This window comes from Neopsephotus bourkii, unplaced genomic scaffold (genome assembly GCF_033783945.1).
Source record: "Neopsephotus bourkii isolate Nb327-2 ecotype Australia unplaced genomic scaffold, CSIRO-AGI_Nbou_v1 NB_168, whole genome shotgun sequence".
Taxonomy (NCBI): domain Eukaryota; kingdom Metazoa; phylum Chordata; class Aves; order Psittaciformes; family Psittacidae; genus Neopsephotus; species Neopsephotus bourkii.
This window is the reverse complement of record NW_026900684.1, coordinates 11,132,659-11,155,374: the sequence shown is the minus strand read 5'-3', so window position 1 is coordinate 11,155,374 and position 22,716 is coordinate 11,132,659. Positions and strand designations below refer to the sequence as shown.

The following is a 22,716-nucleotide window of genomic DNA, read 5'->3' as shown; positions in this document are numbered from 1 at the left end:
GAGAAAGTGCTGACTTTCTTTATTATTACGTACATCCTCACCATGCTATATTAACTCAATTTGTTTTCTGAAAGATGTGCTGCATTTTATTTTTATTTGTATCTGTTACTTAAGATTGTTACAATAGTCACTGTAATCACATGAAAGACTGCAGTTCCAAGCTGTACCAGCACTGCATTCTTAATTGAGTAGCACCCCAATTTTGGGGAAGGATATGGACACCTGAAAGGCATGGATCTGGCCTACAACTGATTTTGGTTGGGAGGAAGATGCAGAAATGCTGTGGTCCTGGGAGCTCCAGGCCTGCTCCAAATGTGCTGGACTCGTGTGGGATGAGGTGTTGCAGGAGGGAATGGGCACTCCTACCTCAAACTGGACAACTGGGGTCTATCTACTTCAACATATTTTATTTATTAACTTATTTAAACCATCATTCATTCTTGTGGCAAGTGAAAAGGACACATTTCTTTTGATGCCTCATCAGGGAGAGAGCTTGCTTTGTATCTGTCCCTTTGGAAATATCTTACGCTGGATTGTGGCCTAGAGCATCGTGGCTTACATCATGGCTTGTGTTTTTTTCTTGTTTCTCCTCCCTACCTTTTGAAATAACTCAAAATAGGTTAAAAAAGATTATGCAGAAAGCTCATGAACTTACAGTGATTTTTATTTGTACCTCACAATACCGTGTAATGATAACTATTTCTCTTCTGCACTTCTGGATTTGTTACTTTCCAGTTTTGTTGGTGGTTCCTTCTTCCTCTTCCTACTTCCTCTACAAGTGTAAGAATGGGAATGACCGATTAAATTTTATGCCTCCTTATGCCTTATTTTTTAAGGAATGAGGTTACAAAAGTAACCTGGTTTTATGTTTTTACTGTGATCCTTCTTTTTGCTCCTCCCAGAGGAAGAAAATTCTTGTCTTGTTGAGGAGGACCTTCTCTGCAGTGATCCACTTTAATCACTCACTTCTGAGGGAATTTCCTTCCTGAACTATATTGCAGACACAGTCCCTAAATGAAACAAACCCACCAATTACATGGGTGCTATAACATTAGTTTACACAAATGCAAATATTGTTTTTCTTGCAATTACCTCTTTGAGGTTCTCTTGGCTTTGCAGTACATTTCCTTGAGGTAAAGATCTCTCCCTGGCCTACAGCATCTGTGTGGACATTTCTACATGTGCTTGTGTTGTTGCTCAGGCTTTTCAGTGATGTGTGCTACAGGAGGCCTAGCCTTGTGGATATGCTGAGCCAAGGGCAGATATGTCTGCATAAATTATTGGCAGCTGAGGAGAGGGTGAAATCCACACCTCTTGTGATCGGAAGGGAAAATTCCACAGTGAGGTCACAGGAAACTGTTCAGAGGGTTTGGCACCACTGTTTAAAAGCTGCCAAGCTCTTTAGGACATGAAGAAATAAAAGACTGGTGAAAGCTCTTCTGTCCCCATCCTCTCCCCCATCCCCCAGCAACTTGTGGAAAAAGCTTTCCATGTGTAAGTTGAAGCCAACTGAGAGCACTTCTTATAGATAAAGTTTTAATTTCTTTCTTTTTCTGCACCTCACCACCACTTTCCTGCCCATGATTTCCTGTACATTTCCTTCTAGCTATTGAAAACTAGAGTCATGGTATTGCTTCAGAGGACACTGATGAGATGAAACTTGAAGCTAGAAATGAAGAGTCACTGAGTCAGGAACAGAAGGATCTTGGTTCTGTGTTAAAGCCTAAGAGGGCTTTTGTATTTAGACAGAAATATTAGGTGACAAATGGATTAATGAGGACCCTGGATGAGCCAAAGGCCTAAGGATCAAAACAACTGGTTTATAGTTGCCCTAATAATATCAGATGCCTCAGATTGCTTAATTATTTTCTACACGAAATAATCTTATTTATTTCAACTTCTGTTGTATGAAACAATGGTCATTAATCGCCTTTGCTGACCTTGCCTGGCCCAGCTGAATAGACTGAGATAGGGCAGTAAAAAACAAATCTACGCCACGGATAAGCTTTTGAAACATTAGTGTTTACCATTCACTGCATGAACTGACTATCAGGCGTTATACCACCATGGAAACACTCTACAACTGCATGTCATGAATGTAAATATGAGGCACAGAATACAGTGCTGAATTGCACATGAATGAGAAGATACTCGGAATGCTGCATGACCTTCAGCAAGATTCAGTGTTTATGTCAGTGAGATAGAGCAGCCAAATTATTCATGAGGCTGAAAGGGGGGAAAAGACATGTGATCTCGGAGCAGTTATAATGATGTTAGTCTTGTGGGAAAAGATCGAGATGATCATGTTAATATTACCGTTTCTGTTACACTCTCACCAGAAGCAGAATTTTAGGAATATGTCAAGCTTTGTGTGTATTATCCAACTGCAAAAAGACAATAGGATTTTACAGCGTCAGTTGATGCACATTTTATTACTTTTTGAGGTTGTATTTTTACAAAGCAAATGCTTTCATAAACAAGGTGAATCAATAGGTGTGACTTGTCAGTCAGGTGGCTATAGGATGAGGGAAACGTTTAAGGAATATAATGTAATCATGCATTAATATGTAAAAAACCAAAACAAACCACCAAAATATGACAAAAAAAATTATTAAGGATTTTGTAAAATGAAAACAAACCCCAAAACTATTTTTAGTGATGTAGTCAAAGGTATGTTCTTTAGTGACACTCCACGCTTCCCAGAGGAAGTTGAGTATATTATTGCAGGAAATAATAGGGAATGTGACTTTGAAGATACTGTTTATCACTAGGAATGACAATTCTGTTTTTCTGCGTGGTCTGCAGTCGGGCAGTGCTACTGAGGGGCGCTGGTGTAATAAAGGTAGAATTTGTCCTCACACAGGTGTGCCAGGCTGGGCATGTTTCAGAAGCCCTGTGTGTTATCAGCCCATGCATTTTCTTATTAGATTTTCACAAAAGAAAGCTTGTAATTTCTCTTTATGAATAAATATAGCATTTCCACTAATCCTCTAATACCACAGTATAATAGTGAAATTAAATATGTGAGTAATTTCAGTGAGGCAAGCCAAATCTGGCACATACCAGAAGAAAAGCAAAAGTATTGGGTGTCTGATGTCTGAATGTTTTCTGCTAAAGAGAACCATGTAAAATGTAGCCTGGTATTTTTTCATGTAGCCATTTCAGCTCACCTGCAGTGTACAGAGGGTTGTGTTAGTGGTCATCCACATACAATTTCAGAAGCTGTTGACACAACCAGAATGACCACATTTATATCCACTTCATGGATATCCAGCTATCCTTCAAGCATGTGCCCAAACAACCTTGGGACAATTATAAAGGAATTAACTTAATAGAATCATTACGAGTGTTTGAAATACAGTGGGGTGCTTCTTGCTGCTTCAGCTGGAAAAGCAGATTCAGAGAATTGTCGTTTTAAGAAGCCAAAGCCTTGCCCATTTGCAGCCAGTTATTTTGAAGTCAAACTGGGCTGAACAGTTTGGTTCCTGGCACATAAAAAAGCATTTCTGATTCTGATTACTCGCACCTCCATGGGAGCTCAGAACCAAGGTATATTTGCGATTGTATTTGCTGTTGCTGTATGCTGTACCTTGTGGTGCTATTGAAGTCTGTATTGATTCTCATTTATATATGGATCCTGTAATTATTCAATCTTTGTTTAGCATTGAGTGCATCAGGCTTTCCTTCCATCCGCTTCTGAGAGGGGTCCCAACTTGTGAACATATTCTTTACCCACTGCGGTCATAATTTCTCATAGTGACAAACGTGGTACAGAGTTCCGTTTTTGGGGTGCTCTTCTGCTCAGTCGCTAGAAAATGGTAACACTACAACATGCAATTAAACTGATTTTGGTCCTGAAAGCCACTTTTGCTGATCACTTTCAGTGAGATTTGTGGGTTGTTTTTTCTCTTTTCCCATGACTTTATTCTGCAGCTGGCAACTGCAGTGGATTCTTACATCAGTGTGGTTTTTGTCTTGTCAGTCTTGTGGTATAAACAATTGTCTAAATGAAGCTCGTTTTTAACAACGTTCATTTTTAATACTGTGTTTAGGTTCAAGATTTGTCACTATCTTAAAATCTACATTTCCTAGTTTGCATTAGATCAGTTAATCCAACGTGTGTTTATGCCTTTTCAGCTATCAGTTCATTCTGCTAATTAAACATACTTAGGCAGTACTTGAACCTTTATCCAAGAGCGTTTTCAGCTCAGGACTCTCAGCTTTGGCATAACGTAACCCTGCCATCTACTGGAAAGTCTTCAGTAATGGTTTTTGTTTGTGAAATTGGGGTGGAGAATATCTACAGTTTTTACCTACAAAGGTGGCCACTTCTGAAAAGCAGAGGCTGATTTCCTGTTGTTCAGGAGAAACATGCATCTGAAATGCAAAGACTATGAGTTTTCTGGGAAGGGATCAAATACCTGGTAAACAAGAGCTTTTCCTTTCCCTCTTGGACAGCCAACATTTTCTCCATCAAAGGTTTTCAAATCTCTCATCCTCCACTCTAGCTACTTTCTGGATGGTGTCCCAGGACCAGCAAGGATTGCTGGGTTGTCCCCTGTCCTCCCAGATGGTCGGAAAGACTGGGAGCTCAGTGGGCAGTCGGGAATGCACAGCTCCTTTAACAACTCAGAGATTCTGCACGTGTGCATCTGATTTCCAGTTAAGCATGTGTCTGGACCCTGGTGATCATGAGATTCATCTGGAGAGAAGGCAGAAGCAAGCATGGATAGACCAACTGATAGACCAGCTGTACTGAAGGAGCTGTGTGTATTTCTACATTGCTAGTCTCTGCTAGCAGGTGATGCTGTGGAAGAGGCTCTGGGGCTACTTGGTCCAATTTTGTCCTCGTCTGTAGGCTACTTTGCATCTGGTAGACTGCTGGCATCTGGAAATACTGGGTCTAGTAAAAGATTAAGGCTTTTCTTGGCTTTCTGAGCTCATGTTTTTCTTTCCCTGTGTGTTTGTATAGCTGAGAGGTGCAAACAAGTTCTTGTAACTTGGTCAGACATACGCTGTTATGTGTGCTATGTCTGTGTTTCTGGAAGCATCTACTCTCTTTTGGGGGGAGTTTTGCTGTAGTTGTTCCATAAGACTCCCCCCCGAATTAAGCCTATAGCTTTGTGTAAAAGTCAATCTAAAGAGCAAAAGGAATTATGTCTTCTGGAAGAGAGGGAAAGAAAATCAAACTCAAAACAGTAAGGCAAAATTTGTCCCATAAATAGTTGAAGGGATTCATAAGTCATCTGGCATTGGTTTACAAGGTCTGGAAGCTCTCTCCCTGTTTAATCAACTGCCATGCAGAGTTTCATAGCTAAAACTGCCCATGCAGGGGTCTGTACTGTTAGCACAATACAGGCAACTTCTTCAGCTCCAGTACAGCTATATGTTTTGCACAGTGTTTAGTCCCAGCAAATAAACTCAGTGGTGCCTGTTGCTGTGGTTATCAGGACATGGTGCTTGATCAGACTTGAACATCCTGGGTTGTGTCACTGTAAGGGGCTCACTGCAGAAGAAGCAAGGTTAGATGTGCTAGCACCTGGCAATGCAGCTATGCCAAACTATGACTGGCTTAGCAACTGTGACAGCTACCCATTAGCAAGCAAAAGCTTCTCCAGAATGGTTTTTTGAGCATAAACAGCTGTACAAATGAAGTATATTAAGCATCTGCTTCAGTTTTGGTTTTAAGATTAGATTAAAAAGCAAGATACAACAAGCAGGTAATTTTAAGGATTATCATGTAATGGCAAAGCTGTAATCAAAGTGTCATTAGTGCTTTCTTTTCTCCACACGCTATTTTTCAAGAGATGGTACTTAGTAGGAGACCATTCTGTTATGGAGGAAATGATGTAACTTTCTCTTTGCTAGCACAAAAGACCAAAATTGTTATCTACCCTCCATTAAAATTGTCATTTTACAGCTCACCTCCTCACAGAAAGACCTTGAGTAGGGTTCGTATTACTTCCAGATAGCAAAAGAAAAAAAGTACCAGCACATTGTCTGGATGTTAATATTTCAGCTTTACCTCTGTTGAAGAAATAATTTATTCCCACCGTATATTAGAAGGGAGGAGGCTTGGCACAGTCATGGGCTTACTTAAATTTAAGCTCGAAACCATTTCAAGTTATTAGTCTTATAGAGGATTTTCTCCTACACTATAATAGACAGAAGTTTTAGATGGCAAGGTTTTAAAGCCCCAGACATGGGATATAATTCATCTGGGACTGAATTGGGATAAACTGCAGAAAGTACTGCATCCGAGATGGGGTGGTGGGGTCAGCCTTTGGGCTCTGCAGAAAAATCTTTGCTCTAAGCATAGACAGGGGTAATTTCATAGGGAGAGAATACAGGAAATGATCAAGCTGCTCATGATGAGAGGACAAACAAGAAGGCTATTTTGGGTGGTTGCCACTGAAATTGGTTCTGATTTTCTGCTTCAGCATTGAACTAGAACTGCTTGTACTTAGGCTGAGAGAAGGGTGGCATGGGGTGGGACGAGGTGCTGTGATGTTGCTCAACCTCCCTGCAAATGCCACGTCTCTTTCATGCAGTCAGCCAACTGATGTGAGTTGGGATATTTTTTTCCTGCAGCTGCAGTGTATCTCTGTGTATTACACTGAAGTATTTCTTGAACAAAAGCAGGACAATTTTAGTCATGGCTAGATTGTAAAGGGAACCAAGGATATTCTGTTCTAGCTTCTCCCGTCACACTACAACACTGCATGTGGGGCAGTAGTAGGAAAAATCTCTTTCCTCTCCCCTGCATTTCACCTCCTGAAAAAACAGCTATGTCTGCTCTCTTCAGAGCATGTTATTATTTGCCCATATGCTTCCTTTTTTCCTCCTGATAGTTTTTAAAAGCTCATTAGAACTGCTGCTTCCTTTCACAATCCATTTCACAGGGATCTGATATTTATGCATTATAAAACTTGCCTTTTGTCTACAACACAGGTTGATTTTGCTGCCTGCTCTCATTGTTCCCAAGCCTGCATTAATGAGACATTGTAGGAGAAATCCGAACAGGTACTGGCAGATTGCCTAAGATGGAGAAAGTGGTACCATCTGCTAGAATAAATAAAATTGCAAGACATTCCAAGGCCCACAGACTGCCAAAATATGCATTGTTACAGAGTCAAATAGGGTAATTCTTATTTGCAGAAAGTTACCTATGTACTTTTCAGGATAGATGTACTAACATTCTTTGAGAAACAGGAAGCACAGAGCAGAGTATCCATCTGCACAACCTCCCACGAGCAACTTGCCCTGCTCTGAAGGTGGGAATGGCTGCTGTGAATACATTGACCATGGTCAGGAAAGGGGAACCACAGTAACTCCAACTGGCAGAACAAACAGGATATATTTGCCTTCTTGTGTGTTCTGTAGAATGTTATTCTGCCCTTTATTTTCATTTGTGACAAATACATGTCACCTTTAGCGCTTGCACTGTGTCACAGTGAATTATATGTCCACTCTGAAGAGGAGGATAGTGTCTGTGCTTGCTTACAGTGGAGATGCTCTGGAGGAAAGCAATGCAGTGGCAGAACACTGTGAGATGCTCTTTACCCCATTCTTCCTGCTTGTACAAGCCAGGAGTCATCTTAGGTCATAAACCCAGCTGGTAAACCCAGCCACCTCACAGATGTGGTGGAGCAAACATATTCAAGCTATCCACATCAAGTATTTGGTGGGAAGTGTAGCTGTCATTTCAAGCAAATAGGTAATTCAAGGCAATTGATTCCTCAGAGCAACAGGAGCGCATGTCTTTCTCTTCACCTCAAATGAACTGGTATGTGGGTAATTGGCTTCTCTCTGCATGATATATATAGCCCATGTATTGATGACAAGCATTTGTTGGAAGTATTTGCAGTGCTGGTAAAATAAACTATTTCCACTCTTGTTTATTGAAAGATACATAATTTTGCTTGAACAGTTTATTTCTGGAGTCCAGAGAAAGCTTAATCACTTTAGAAAGCTAATTTATGAAAATGCTGGAAAATGCCACAGTCCAGAGGGTAACTCATCATGTGTACTGCAGGGCTTATAAAAGCAAACAGTATTTAAGCATAAAAAGTGAAAAAAAAATTGATAGTATATCTATGATTTTGATAGAAAAATTAGGTAGGATATCAAGATGTATTAGAAAAATCGTACTCTATTTTATTTTGAAAATCTAAATTGCTGGTAAAATGAATTACTGCAACATCTATTGATTTTACGATCTCAAAGCACTAGAAAAAGCATATGAAGCCACTGTGTGTATGCAGCCACTTTGTTTAGTATTGCAAACATATGGCTGACACGGTAGTGACACTGCTAAGCAGCCATTATTTCTTTCTCACTGTGTTCTTGGGAGGCTTGTTGAGCATAAACACACTTATTAAAAAGTGCACAAAATTGCTGTGCACTTTGGTCACACTGTTCATACACCAGTAAAATGGGGGTAGTAGGTTCATAATTAGGTTACACAGGTCATTGCTGGATGTTCTGTTTGCATGTACTGTGTAAGGTATTACTATTTGGAGTTAATTGTGCAATTCTTGATAGTTACTGAAGGTAAGATTGTTACTTTTTTCAACATCTGAGTGAAATTAGAGACACAATTTCTATACCTTAATGAATGCAGGTTTCAAAAAGAGCCAGTTCACAAGAGAGTTTTGTTTCTGATCTCATGCAATTTCTCTTACAGTTTCTGATAGTGTCCTAAAATCTTGCTGTTAAAAATATAGAAAAAATCAAGTGTCATAAAAGAAGAGAAGCTGGAGTTGACTTAATCGAAACAGCAGCAACTAACATACTGACTGCTAATATCAAACTGTAATACTGTGCCTGCAAGAAACTTTAGGCACATTAAAAACCCCAGGCAAACTTTCCATCTTGCTTCCCCTCCATGCCATTCCACTCGATGGCATGTTGAGCCTTTGTTCTCTCAAATCATGACTGACTTGACCCACTTAAGTCAAGTTTAGGGGGGCATATAAGATAATGTCTTATGCTTCCAAGTTTAAACTTTAATGCAGCAGTATCTGAATTTAATTTGTCAGTATCTGAAATGACCCTCCTCTGAAATGAACTGAATAACCAGTCTGAGGGAGTAGGGGAGAAATGGGATGCACTGCTACTTCCCTGGGACAGTCTCCAACACCTGGAATCAGCAAACACAGTGGTGTCTGTGAAAGCTGTCTGGTGAGATACACAAATCATACATGATCTAGAGATAGGTGGTTCAGCTCTGGAGAAAAGCATATGGAAGCAGTGAAGTATATAGGGAAAACTGCAGTGATTTGTTACGTTGCATTTGCTCCCTTTCCTTGAGCAGATGGGTGGTCTTGCTCTGTGCCTTCTGAGCAGCAGAGCTTGGCACTGCAGATGCCCAGTGTTGATTCTGTCCTGCTCATCTCACCTGTGCCATACACTTTGCATAAAAACAGCTCAGAGAAGTTTGCAACAATAATATGTATAGCTCAAAGTTGCCAGACATTAACAGTTATAAGTTTTCCAGTGTTGTAAAAATGAATTTGGTTGAAAATAATGAAAACTGGGTGGCTTTTTGGATGGGCCTGTTAAGTAGAGAGAAAGCTAAACCATGTGTCATTATCTTGCTTTTTGGTACTCAAACCGGTGTTGGTCACTGTAGACAAATCCGTTGTCTGCCTGGGCTGACTGACTCTTGTGAATAGCTATGGGTCCATCACTGCCATGTCTGGAACTGCTGAGATGTTCAATGCATTGGTTCCCTGGATTTTCTAATCCAGAGGGTGACAGCCAGTTAAGTATTTCTGGAATATTCCTACGACAGAGGAAAGGAGGGCATGTGTTTATGTGTCTTGAGGAGTCTTGAGAGTTCAGACATACCAAGCAGAACTTCTACCCTAGTCTTCAGAGATAGCCGGCTTTGCTAGAATGGTACCACGCCAGAACTAACAAGCCTTCTCTTTCAGTTTTACACATATCACCACTCTAATGTAGCTTCACTCCTGCCAGCTGTAAAGTGAACCATCTGTGCTAATTGCGGAATGGGCTCCATCCCCTTTAGCCATCATTTGCTCAATCAGGTTGTAGGGCTCCCCTCATGAGGCTGCAGATTCATTTGTGCAGCAAAGAGGTATTGCTTCTAGGAATGAATAATAATTATGATCCACTGTGGATTTTACTCCCTAAGCTCCCAACTGTCAAATGAAGATTTTATCTACATAGTAGTCCTATTGTGAAAATACCTACATTGCTTATTATGCAGCATTCCAATACTAGGGTAGTCTCCAACAAGCAGAAGCAATGCTGCTTCTAAATTTGTTCAGAATACCACTTCTTAGGTCTGTGTGACTTCAAGTAATTACTGACATGCAGGGTCACATACCAGCTTTAGGCTTTTAAGAGAGTTTTTGATAGCTAATTTCACCACTACCTGGCAGATCCTTCCTCTCTCCTGGCATTACACTAATCCAGGCTCAAAGTAAACAGAATAAGCTGTAATGTCATGACAATTTCAGATGTGATTATAGGCTATAAATAACTTAGTAAAGGGTTATCACAGACTCTCTAGGCTGATGGACAGAAGAGGTTATGGCTAACAGGAGCTGGGAAAGATTGTAATTCCTTAATTTAAATGTAGAGCAAGTTTAGAGTCAATGAATACATTTGTGATGGATGTGCAAGCCAACTCCAGTGGGGACATAAACCCAAAGTTGTTAATTGCATTTTAGTTGCCAGATGGAAAATGAATGTAAATATTTGACAGTAGTGCAGTGCAACTGCTGTTAAGTGTCAGTTCATATGATTTGGGCACTCATCAGTTTTTTAAAACAAATCGTTTGCATATGAAGGCAAACAAAAGTGAGGAAGATTTGACAGGATTCAGCAGGATTAAAATTAAGCATCTCAGTCACAGCTTTCGTTTTCCTCACAGCACTCTCATATGTTTTTCTGACAAGCTTAGGTAGAAGAGCTATCCATTCCCTGCCATCTGTGGAGGTTATGCTTCCTTGAGTCAGAAGCTTAATCTGAACCTAACAGAGCTTCAGATAAGTAATTGCAAATCTTTTGGGCTAGATTCTGACAAATAACCTGTTCAACTATTTACAGAAATAACTGAGGGTTTTTCTATTTTGTAGAAGTATCATTCCTATTAGTAGTGAAGGAAGACTTAGGTGCCACTTTGGTTATATTTTTTGTATTAATATCTCTTGCCAATACCATAGCGAAGGAGGATGCATTGCAGACCTAGGAAACTCCTGTAAAGTTCTTTCTGTGTGGACTGTAGTGACTGTAGGATCAGAAATGTGTGTCTAGTTTTGTACTGGAAGCAAGTAAGTCAGTGGCTTGGTTACAAGTGTGATTAATATTAGAACAAAAATTGAAGATGGAAAGAAAGCCAAGACTATTGCCAGGGTATTTCTTAGACTTTAGACAGCTCTTTGGTGGGGTTTTGGTTTTGGTTTTTTGGTGATTTTCTTTTTTTTTTTTTTACTCTAAAGTTTTGTTGTGTTTGTTTGTTTTTTTTTTTTCTAGTTTCCTTTTAGTTTTGGCATGATGTTTGTAAATTGCATAATGTTCCCAAGTATTTATAAAGAAAAATTAATCAATACATTAATTTGGGGGCTTCCAAGAACCAGCAAGCTCACACCATTTAGAATTCTTTATAGTCTGTGTAAATACATTTTACGTAATTATATCCAAGGTTCAGGGCAGGTTTTACTGGGGCTGAAAGAAATTAGTGGAAGCGCTGTTACTGGAGTCAGCAGTTCTGAATACGTGTGGTCACTCAGAAGACCTTATAGGCTGATGGTGGCCTTATAATAGAATTCTTACTTCTTCTAGTGTTTTACATTTCTTTAGTGTAAAAACTATAAAAGTGCTAAAAGTTCACACCCTAGTCTTGCTAATCTGGTTATCTCTCTGGTGATACTTCTTGCTACTTGCTGATCATGTTTACCTCTGCAAAGAATCGGGTAAAACAATCGGAAGAACCTTTTCCATCAGTAAGTGAGAGAGACTGGTACAAAGATTCACCCACCCTGAGGGTTTCCTTCAGGCTTGTCTCCCCAGGCTTTTATACATGCCTGAGGAGACAAGCATTTTTCTTTGTTGGTATTTTCTGTGTCCATTTCGTTTAATGGAATTCTATTATATTACATTCTCAGAGGAAACAATGTGCTAATAATGGATCAGATCCAAATCACTGTAATAACCATGTGATTCCCCCTTCCCACCCTCTGAAATTTTATTGCCTTTTGAAAGAAAACATCACTTGACTCATAGCATATTCAGAACAACAAAAATTCACAATGCAGGCAAAACTACCTGAGGAGTAAGTTGATGTTTTTTTCCCCTGTGTGGATGGTTTTTGCTTACCCCTCTCTCTGTGGCTTCTTCCATGATTAGCTGTTGTGTTTTGGAGGTTTCCTTAATTGTAATCCATAAAACCATTCCAGTGCATGAACAGTTCTACTCTGCCAAGCCAGGCAAAAGAAAAGATATAAAATTAATGTTTTATTGATCCTGCAACTCTCCAACAATGTCATACTGAAAGTAACTTCAAGATGGGCAAGATTTAATTTGCTATCCAGTTGTTTTATGGCCATGTTTTATGCGATGACCAAGCAGTTCTTTCTTTTTCTGGAGCCTGGGCTAGGTTTCCCTTTGTCAATCAATGATAATTCCAAATCACTGATGTATGCAGTTCTGCATACCTTAATCAATGCTTGCTTTAAGTTAAATATTTTTTAAAAAGAACTTTGGAAGCATAATTATCTTCCATTACTACCAGATGTATGCTGACACAAAAGGTGCAGGAATGGCTGTCTTCATTTGCACTGGTAATGGTAATTTGATTTCTGTGCAGCAGATGTGTGTGCATGCAAGGATCCATGTGTAGACCCTCTGGACACGTTTTCAGAGTCTGGCAGCTTGGTACCCTGCCTTTTCCCATCACTTCATTATGTGATCTGTGCCTGCTGCTCAATCATTATATTTGAGGCAAATTATGGAACCAGTTTGCTCCATATTTCACTGTGAAAGTTGTAACTTTAAAATCATGCATCCTCTTGAAAAAATACTGTTTCCAGTCAGCCTAGTTGTAGGTAGCACCTTTTGGTGAGAGGCCTGCTAACTCCAGTAGCTACTACCTCATAGAAGTGGTGGGCTGTAGGCTCATTGACGGTGTCTGTTTGAGTAGTGATTATTCTCTCAGAGGATCTATTTGATTTTTACCCATTTTCTGCTCATTGTCAAAGAAGCTAAACACTGTTTTGTGGGAAGTCCAGCTCACCAGGTCAATTTTGCATGGCATTTGTTCTTTTAAATAAAACAGACACATCACAAAACTTCCTGGGAACATACGTCTCTTCTATAATTACCTCTGAGTAAACTTATGCTTTCAATGTAAATCTGAACTGCAGTGTTGTTCGATGCAGTTAGAAAGCTTCAGAAAGCTTTCTAAATAGTTTTAATATTTGTAGCAGTCTTAAAAAGGGAAGTCTAGCTTGTTCAGCAAGGCATGCCTTGCATAGATCATTTACCCCACAGACACCAACTACCTCTGCAGTTTATCAGGTGAAAAAATATTTCCCTGAAGAACATGAACCCGATGTACTCTGTATTATGCAGCTTGTGTACAAGCTCATAGTCTGCAAACCCGCATTCAGTTTCCTTAGCAGTGTGGTTCAGACACTGCTCGTCACGCAGACTAACCTTGAGGCAAGCAGTTCATGGCCTAAAGGCAGGAGGACAGGCACAAAACTTTCCTGTTCTGAGCACAAGCTGCAGGGGCTTGTGACCATTAATGGTCAGTTACTGACCATTTCCTCTCCCACAAGCAGTAATATGGATTAAAAAATAAAATAAAATGAGGTTATGTTTTATGTTTTGTCTGGAAGTCATGACTTACCTAAGGAGAGATGAATATAGCAGTGTGCAGTCACTTCGCATCACCAGAGTGACTCCAAAGTTAGGTCCTCCTCTGTCTGTGAGGCTCCTGCACTTGGCAGTGCTCAGAATATCTTTTATGTCTTTGCTAGGCAAAAGATGTCACTGGACCTGCCTCCAGTCGCTGGCCTTCGACAGGCAGCAGGACAACCCTTGGAAGAGCCAGGGTGATTTGCCTTTGGATTCCCGTGATGTTCCTGCAGCAGATGAGTCACCTGCTTTGTGAGCACTGCAGTATGATGGGCTGACATGCCTAGCTCCTGCTGGCACCCTGCTCTCTGATAGCTTCTGGTAGAGCTGCAGGTATTACTTACAATCTGTGACGACTTGGGTCATTTAGGCTCTCTGCTCTTTGCCTCTGTCTGTTCCACTTCTTCTGTGTGAGGAGCTCACTGAAGATGCGTGGCAGGGTGTCCCTTTCAGGATGGGCTCCCAGCTGAAATCGCCCTAACTCTCATGTTCAGAAAGCTGTGAAAATTGTCCAGTTCATCCACATGTAGTCCTTACTGTCTGCCTATGCTTCTGTATGGAAGTGCCTTTGAGCTTTGGGTGAAGAGGGGCTTCTCTGCCAAGCTAATTTTTAATAGTCTGGCGAGGTGTTACAATGAGTGTGACCTGTAAGTTGAAAGCCATAGATGATTATGTTAGTTTAAACCTTTTTGAGGTAGTCTTTCTCTATGCGTGTGTGCGTCTACAAATGCAGACTCACATCCAAGGACAGGCAGAGGCTGCATCACCTCTTTTCCTTGTTTGATTATGTGGCTCACCACTACTGCTAACGGATTACATTCACAGCTATTCCCAGCTGCTTTTAGTTATAGTTTAGTCTCATTAGATGCTTACTATAAATGTAGGCAGGTAAAAAAAGGCAAAAAAAAAAAGGGCAATTTTTTATCAGATATAATACCTTTGCCTCACAAAACCTTCTTGATTATTAACTTTTAAGTTAGTCAATGTGTTCTGATGCTATAGTGTAAGTAGAAATGTGGCTTCCAGGGTAATATGAGACAGCACACGTGCACAGCAAACATTCTCATCTCTAAAACATCGTGTGCCTACTACAAGAAAAATAAGTTAATTTACATACAAACTCGAAGAAATGCTGATTCTTATCAAGCTTTGAGCATTTTTAATGTGTTTGAAGTTCTCTTGGCACTGCTTCTGCCTTAATGAAAGACAGTTTTCTGCAAGATAGATCTGAAAGGCTGGTACTCCTGGCTGTGTATTTCCTTCCCAATTAAGGTTATGTGTCCTGAAGAGAATGAACAGATTTTGCATAGAATTCAAGGTTGTTTATATAAATTTATGAAGTAATATAATAATTAACAGTTATTAATAGGGCCCCCCAAACTAAACTGAGAGGTGTGACCCACTGTCATTGTGAAATGAGCTCTGAGATGGGGTGTTGTGTCACTGGATAACACAGTGGGGTAAAGCAGGGTTTAACCTCCAGCAATAAAAGAAAAAAGGCAAACCTTGTGTTCATAACAGGTTACCTGGGAAGCCTTTCAGGGTTCAGGCATAAAGCACTGAGCTGTGTTTATGTTTGGATCCTAAAGCAGTTTTGATGATTAGCTGTGGCTGGGATGAAGGTGAGGAGTCAGACTGAGTAAAACCATGATTTATGCAAACCTGAAAAGTAATACTAAACTCCATCATAATCCTAGTTGTAGTTTCTAGCTGTCCCAGAAAAGGTATGGGGCAAAACCACATCTGGGAAAAGAAATGGAAGGCAAAGGACGGAGCTAGAGTTGGAGCTTGAGTTCGCATTGCTCCAGAGTAAAGGAGAGTGCCTGCAAAGAGAAATGCAGATGGCAGGTTGGTAGCAGGGTAGGAAATTCCACTATGAAAGTATGGAGGTGAGATTGAGATACATATTGAGTCAAGGCTAATGGTTTCAGACTTACTCAAGAAATGATGCTGAATTCCATTTCTGAGCCACTTTTTGTTCTGGGGCTTAAATGCAAGGTTGGGGAAAAGATTAGTATTACTGCTGGGGTACAAGCTGGGATTTGCTTCTGCTAGTGCCAGTAAGTGCTGCTGACAAGCTGGTTACACAGAGGTGGCCACACTATGTTGGGTGTCAGCACCAGTTTGTGTCACTGTGATGTTCCGTACATGTAGGACTGGATGGTGTCACTAGGTTAGGGGAAACTCTGGGCTTCTACTTACAACAACAGCAATTCTACAGATGAAAGGGTGGAAAAACTCCAGATGCAAGCCTGTTTAAACTGATGTGGATTGTCCTGCACAAATGTAGAAATAGAATTTATCAATGATGGGTATTTTTCAGGAGGCTGAGCTAGAACTGCAGGTAAACACTTCTGAAATATAATTTTCTTCTTTGAATTTGCTTGGATGCTTGCAAATACAGCAGCAGCACAGATGCTACCGATGTGCACGAAGCACACTGACCTTTCGGCAGTTTGCCGGTGTGTCGAGCATTGTATCCTTCTGGGCCCTGGGGAATCCCAGGATGCTGGAAGCAAACCCAAGTAAAAGTATAAAAAAATCAATGCTTTTGATTTCAAAGAACAGAAAAGACATGAGTCAGTCACAGAGACGTCATTCCTTACTGCTCTCCCTGTCATGTTCAGCCGTAACTTCATTGGAAATCAATTTTAAGTGCTATCCTAGATGGAGCTTCTTCTGTTTTTCTCCAACTCCTTTGATTTTTCTTCATGCAAGCTTTAAAAAGCAAAACAAAGTTGGTGGCTGACCAGTCGCAATTGATGAGTTAATTGAATGCCTGGCTTTGGGAGGAAGCTAGCAGGCAAAAAGTGCAGCTAACTGTTGCCTAACCACTGGAGAAACTGTCCAGCCTGCTGGTATCTGGCAGTGGAGATGCACAGCCCTTGGGGAATAGCTGTTTCTCATACTGAGAATACGTGAAACTAAAAAAAAGGGCAATGTCAAATTCTGCTGTATATTACAGGTATTCTGTAAATGTAAGTTATAGTAGACTTTGGTCTGTAATGCACCACTATGATTATATGTTTGTCATGGTTCAACACCATCTGTCAGTTAAGCACCACACAGCTGCTTGCTCACTCCCTCATGCAGTGGGATGGGGGGAGAATCAGAAGAGTAAAGTGAGAAAACTCATGAGTTGAGATAAAGACAGTTTAATAGGTAAAGAAAAAAACACAGCACAAGCAAAGCAAAACAAAGAATTAATTCACCATTTCCCATTGGCAGGCAGGTGTTCAGCCATCTCCAGGTAAGCAGGGCTCCCTTACACATAATGGTTACTTGGGAAGACAAATGCCATCACCCTGAATGTCCCCGTTTCCTTCTTCTCTCAGCTTTATATACCGAGCATAACCCATATGGTCATTTGGGGTCAGCTGTCCTGGCTGTGTCCCTTCTCAACTTCTTGTGCACCTCCAGCCTCCTTGCTGGTGTGCGGATGTGAGAAGCACAAAAGGCCTGGACTCTGTGTAAGCACTGCTCAGAAACAACTAAACCATGCCTGAATTATCAATACTGTTTTCAGCACAAATTCAAACAAATCCAAAACATAGCCCATGCTAGCTACTATGAAGAAAAGGAACTCTATCTCGGCCAAAACCAGCACAATGAAGGAAGGTCTTGTGGCTGAATCATAGAAGTGAAAGTCAAGAGATCTAGGTTTTCATCTTTATCACAATGTTCCAAACTACAGAATAAAAATATTTGAAGCATGAGGTGACGGTACCATATTTTGTAAAGATCATCTTAGGAGCAAAATGCTTTTTCTGGGTCCTCTAACATGCTGCATGCCTACAACCATCTCAGCTTCTGAGCCCTGGCATGAGATAGTTTACTTTCTTACCTTCAAGCGGTACTTTTCCCTACTTTTGTTCTGATGTGCACAGAGAAAAAGAAAAAGCATCAAAACAAATGCGTATGATCTGCAGCAGTTTCTATTAGACTGTGGTTTTGCTTCATTAGAATCTGTTAGATTTAATCACATTTTGGGAAGCTGAAGAGTCACTCCACTTGCAATGAGTGCGGTTTTGTGGTGAAATTATTGTCTCCTATCATATCATATGCACATTGTGCATTATGTGAAGTAGCTGTGCTTAGTTTGCCTTACCAGTAACCATTAATAGTAAAGATTAAATAGGAGTTATCATGTACATGGGAGTGTAAGGTTTCATCGATAGACAGAGGGGTGATGCCTATTTGGTGTTTGCCTTTGCTAAGTAATACAAAGCCTGCTTGCCAAGAACGAGCCCCAAAGGAATCATAAATCTACACATTTGCTTTTTTAAAGTATAATCAGAAGAGGCCACTCTGGTCACTCATAGGTGAAATGAGACAGGACAGTACTTGATTCCTCAAAGATTTACCAGGGAGAAGGACTATTACAATCAGCCACACTACTTTGAAGCACTGCAGAGGGCATACTGCTCAGGAGCGTGGTGTCAGAGGGAGAAGGGAAGATCTTAGCCCTGTGTTATGAAGCACTTCTGCTGACCTTGGCTATGTCTCTACAGGTTTGCCTTACACAGCATGACATTCTAGTTTAAAAATATTTTCTTAGCAAAGACTATTGACGACTTGAGGCTCTTTGTTCATGTGACTGCTACAGAAATGAACATGTTCTGGAAATTGGTAGTATGAGAAAATGTTGGTGTTTGCCCAGAAGAGATGATTTTGAAGAACAAATCAAACCTGACCACTTTAGCTTCAGTGTTGGTAGAAAGAAAAGATAGTGTCTTATGCTTTTAGTATTAATTTAAACAGCCTAGATGGCACAGAAATAGCCTGGATGGCTTTTCTGGTATAGTGTAGAAAGGAAATCTCTTTGACTTTGTATCCCTGTGAAGGATTGAGTGAAGCCTAGGAGAACCTCACTGTGTAGAACTAATGTCTGTTGGAGCAGAGCTCCAGGGAAGCTGAATTTTAGGGCAAGTTCAGTGATGAGTGTGGAAATTCTACTTCTCCAGCTAGCTTGGCCAACATCACCTGCTGGGATCTTTGAGGAGGGAAATGGTGCACTTAGCATCCCTTACAGTGTGTGTTGGTGACCCTCCGCTGTCAAGTGCACTGCTGGAGTACAGAAAGCTCTCAAGGTGAGTATTGTGTTAACCAGCAGAACTGCCAAGGCAGACTGATAGGATCAACACTCACAACCTGCTTCACTCTGCACAGGTCCATAACCATAAGCACCAGTGAGTTTAAGCAGCTCCTTGAATTTGCATATATACAGTTGTATACATTTCACTATTGCAATAGTCTAAGTGGGTTTTGTGGGCCCTGATTTGACTGAATGACAGCTTGAATGGCCTCTAACTGCCAAAATACATTTAAAGTGAAGGATTCTTTCAATATGTTTTACTATTTGCGTATTTTAACTGGGGCAGATGAAAATACGTTGCTCTTTGTGAAAGAAAAATTATTCATGACAGGAATACTAAAAACCACAAGCAAGTACTTATCTATTCCCACTGAAGAATGTAATATGGGTCACCCTCTGTCAAAGGAAATCAAAATCGTGCAAGGAAAAAGGAAACTGTGTTTAAAAAGGAGCTATATTCTACATTTTCTTCATATCACTGAAAAATACTGACAGAGAAGTAGTGTGATCTGTGATCGTCTAACAAGGATGAGTGGAATTAAATTATATTGCTCCTGGAGCTGTTTTATTCCTCTCAGCACACTCACTCACTAGGGAAATTGAGGAATGGTTACAAGCTGGGTGAACTAGAGGGTTTTCTGACACCTGCACATGCAGAACCAGTATTTTTCTCTTTGAGTTATATTCTGGTTATATTCCCCTGTAGGAGGGCCAGAAAAGTAACTGAAGTCTGGCCAAAGTTACATTACAAATTTGTCATTGACAAAAGGTGCCTTTCATTTACACAGACATCGCTGCAAGGTTTTGGTGACTCAGCGAGCTGAGGAGTTTGGCTGTCAAATAAAATAGTCTCTCGTGGCACAATGCCAGAGTTCAGTGTGCATTCACTTAGTGTTATCAGAAACTGAAAGTCAATAAAATTTATAGCAGCCAAATTTTCCAGCAGGTCCATGACCTTGCTAGAGAAAGTTGTGCATTCAGCAGTCCCAGTAACTGTCTCACTGGTCGGAGGCTGAGTCCTTGCTGTGGTGTGTCTAGGCTACCTTTTGTACAGGAGGAAAAGGATGGAGTTTCATGATGTTTTAAAATCTAGTCTTATGACATGATGTGATTTAAACTAGATTATATGTGATAAAATTGCTATGTAATGAATCAGTCTCTCCCTCTTGCTTTATCAAGAAGTGTAAGGCAACAGCTCTCCATAGAACTTTGAAAAGGGGTAATTTTCCTTTCTGATGGGGGAAGTAAGAAGAAGCTTCAGGGGGAAGAAATCTGGATTATTTTTCTGGTTGTTCTGCATATTGCTTTCTAGCTGGAAAGAGTTCTGTTACTTTATTATAAGCTCAGTCCTTCAGTTCATGGAGGCATTTGCCAAATATTCTGAAAATACTCTGGAGAACTAAAACTGAATGTAAATTCAAGAAATCCTATTCACAGGTTGCACAGCCTAGAGAGTGCGTATTTTCACTTCAACACTGATGAAACAGACTGCATGTTGTTGCTTCAGGCTTCGTGACATTGGCGAGAGCTCACTGATGGCATTTCTGAAGCTTCCAATCACCTGGATGCTCTGTGCTGTCAGGGTTGTGTTCTTTCTCTTTACTTCTCAATAGGATGATCCCTCTCTCTTGTTAATCACAGAATCATGATGAGAAGGTATGTAAATCAAGGAACAGAAATACCTTCCTGTTATGAAGTCACATCACAGCATATTCACTTGCTGTATCAATCCAGACCTGATTTACTGGAAGCTGAAAATAAAAAGATGTAATTTTAAAGGTATTCTCCTAGCAGGAAATCTAGCAGCATTCCCAAAAAGAGTCAACAAGGTCCTTATTCTTTTGTGTGATACCTGAGCTTTGCAGGGTTACACAATAGCTTCCACAGCCACTACAAGGCACAGGTATTACTGGTATCAACGTTAGAAGAATGAAAATGTGTGTTTCTTTGTATTTGCAGAATGCTTTTCATTCAGAATGACTACAGTTCAAACACTGCAATTGTTCTGTTCCCATCTAAAACACAGTCTACAGTGGGCTGTTCAAAAACTGTTATTAAATAATAAAAAAACCCAGGACAGTTTAGGGCATGCACCAGTAGAGCCCTATAGAGTTCTTTTAAATATTTGCCCCAGTATATCACAGTTCTTATTGCAATGGCAGAACTGAAAGTGCTGTAGGCCACAGGGTTTTAAAATACAAGCTTCCACACACACAAACTAATTTTAAAGGATGAAGTTTAAAATGAAATTTAGGGGACAACCCTCCAAAACTAAATCAAGTGTTTTCCACAAGAACTCCGTTTTCCACAAGAACTTGACACCATCACTGATGATCAGGGACTGGCATTCAATTAGATGAAATAATCCTCTGCACGCTCACGGTTTAATGTAAGAACTGTCATATTGGATACACACATACATTATTTCTTCTAGTGAATTCCCCATAAAAATCTTTTCTTCTCAGTTATTCATTAATCAGCACAGCAGTGCTGAAGGGCTCTCTTTAGAATGTAAAGGGGAATATTTTCCTTTAGAGTAATGACCTGCACGAACCTAAAATTTGTAAATGTATTTTATGCAGAAGTTCAGGAGATATGTTGAAGTTGTTACCGTTAGTATTTCCATTCTCCCAGGGAAGAACTGCTGCCCATTGCTACATTGCTAAAACTTGCAAAGCAGAAGTGGATGTGTTGCACAAGTCTGAATGTGTGGAGCAATAGGGTGAGTTGAGATTTATGTCCCTTGTACAGCAGAATTGTTTGGGTCATATACTGTGGCTACTTGTTCAGAATTTCTAGGTCTTTCTAATCTGCCGAAAGTCTGAAAATCCATTGGAACCAAAGTGTAGGTACGAGAGAGTGTGCAGGTATTGACCACTCAGAAACAAGTCTGGAGACTCAGCCTGCCAGAGCTGCCCACATGTTGGTCAGTTCTCTACAGCACTGCTGTAAGCTCTTTCACAGCTACCCATATCCAGCACCAGAGGATGTGCTTATGACACCAAGCCCTTTCTCTCCTCTGTATCTTCTCTTCCCCAGCAGCGGATTGTGCCACTTGCAGCAGATTAAATCTGCTATGAAGGAGAGGTTATTTGTTCTTAGATGGATGAAACAGAAAGGGAAAAACAAACCTTTCATTTACCATGTGATTTCTTTCTGTGTGAACCTGTTGCCTTTTGCCCTTTGCCTTTTGTCTCTACATGGCTTCCTCCAGGAACATTTAATTACAGTGAATGCTCTCTCCCAGGGGTCCAGAAATTCTGCTTTCAGAGGTTCAGGGAAACAGTATGTGCATAAGATTTCACTGCCATTGTTCAATTTGCATTGTTCAGGGTATTAATTTAATTTTAGATGCCTCACCACAGTCAGGGAAAAATCTCTAAATTAAATTAGTTGATAGCAAAAGCCTCTAATGTGCAGCAAATGGGATTGCATTTTGCTTACATTCAACTAAATTACTATTTAGTTAAGTGGTGTATTATCCAACACATCACTAATACAGAGCTTGCTTAATAATGATATTTTGATTATGTTTTTCTATTTCAGGTCAGGCTGAATGACAATATGACAGTAGTATTTGACAATAGCATTTGCCTGAGAACTAAAATCAGTCTTACATAAGATTTACATTTATTCCTCTGTAAAATGTTTTAAACAGACACACCAATTCATTCTGTTGTATAAAATGTTTTAATAAATCGAACCCAAAATAAAAATTACCTTACTTCTTA

The 22,716-nt window shown here is 40.2% G+C and overlaps 1 long non-coding RNA gene across 1 annotated transcript in view; it reads right to left on the bottom strand.

The window, feature by feature from the left end:
* LOC133222810 (uncharacterized) overlaps positions 1-22,716 on the bottom strand; it is a 232,252-nt gene that overhangs the window by 29,863 nt on the left and 179,673 nt on the right. The gene's annotated exons all lie outside the window — the stretch shown is intronic.